The sequence below is a fragment of the Mixophyes fleayi genome, chromosome 12, assembly GCF_038048845.1.
Source record: "Mixophyes fleayi isolate aMixFle1 chromosome 12, aMixFle1.hap1, whole genome shotgun sequence".
NCBI lineage: Eukaryota > Metazoa > Chordata > Amphibia > Anura > Limnodynastidae > Mixophyes > Mixophyes fleayi.
The window spans coordinates 70,283,291-70,284,801 of record NC_134413.1 but is presented as its reverse complement, the minus strand read 5'-3'; the positions used below and the strand labels follow the sequence as shown (position 1 = coordinate 70,284,801).

Below are 1,511 nucleotides of genomic sequence, written 5' to 3'. Positions count from 1 at the left end.
TACCTTTCATTTATTTAGTACCTTCTACAAAATGACAGCTAGACTCTGATTGGTTGCTATAGGCAACATCCCCACTTTTATCAAACCCGCAGCTTAGTAAATATACCCCTAGGTGTTTTGGAACAGGGATAAATCAATGCTCATTATGCAAGAAATACTAAATATGTTTCAATGTAATTGTTCACAGTTTGTTTCCTACCAGTCACTATTTGAATCTTATGGAAGACTCAAATCAAACATCTCCAGAAAGATTCATACTTCTTGGCCCGTCAGATGTTCCTTACCTCTAGATTATTTGCTTCCTCGTCTTCTTGGTGATTCACGTTGTCTGGAAATTTTCTACTGATCATTGTGGTGAGAACTAACGTAAAGCTACAGACCCCCATGTACTTTTTCCTCAGTAACCTCTCGATTATTGACATCTGCTTTTCCTCCACCATCGTTCCCAAAATCCTAATAAACACTCTAGCCAAGGACAAGAGTATTTCCCTACTAGGATGTGCGATACAAATGTTTTTCCATTTGGCTTTGGGAGCAACAGAGTGTGTAATACTAGCTGTCATGGCCTATGATAGATTTGCTGCGGTCTGCAAGCCTTTGCACTACACCACCATCATGAGCAAGAAGTTGTGCTTCTGTTTAGCTGTCGGATCCTGGACTACAAGTGTCACAAACTCGGTCATCCATGTGGTCTTCACCTTCCAACTGCCCTACTGCCGGTCCCATCATGTCAACCACTTCTTCTGTGAGGTACCTCCGTTCCTACAAATGTCTTGCAGAGACACTTGGCTCAATGAGACAGCAATGTATATCTCAGCAGTCACTAACTGTTTGAGTTCATTCATCCTGACTTTAATTTCATATGTCCATATTATCTGTACCATCTTGAACATTAGTTCCTCACGGGGAAGGCATACAGCTTTCAACACGTGTGCTTCCCACCTTACTGTGGTGGTCCTCTACTATGGGACCATTAAGTTCATGTATCTGCGACCTCGATCCGCTTACTCTCCCGAGACAGACAAGACCGTGTCCATTCTGTATACCACGGTGACTCCGATGTTAAATCCCATCATCTACAGCATTAGGAATAAGGAAGTTAAAGGCACCATAAAAAGGAAACTCACTAGACAGTCAAACCTCTAAATATTATTTCATTTTTATTAAAGTATCAGCCTGTATATGATTGCACTTTGCCATAAAAATGGTTTTTACTATAGCTTGGAGGTGCTGGTTGTCAATGCCACTTCTTTCAATGGGATGTTTTTTTTCGGTCAGAGCTTCCATCTCTAGCCACCCCTATCCTCTACCTCTACCAATCTGTGTTTCTGCTGTCAATGTAGTGGGAGGAGTCACCAACCTAATGTGGCCCTGCCCCCTTCAGTGGCTATGGAAGGGGTCCAATAATTTCCTGTGCTGCAGCCCAAAATTTCTCTTGGCACCCTGCTCATAGCCTCCTCTGGTTGCTCCAATTTCGGGGGACGAATAGTGTGGGGCCACCCTGCAATAGC

The 1,511-nt window shown here is 43.1% G+C and overlaps 1 pseudogene; it reads left to right on the top strand.

The window, feature by feature from the left end:
* Nucleotides 1-218: 218 nt before the first annotated feature.
* LOC142108935 (olfactory receptor 5AS1-like) lies at nt 219-1,146 on the top strand (annotated as a pseudogene).
* Nucleotides 1,147-1,511: the final 365 nt, after the last annotated feature.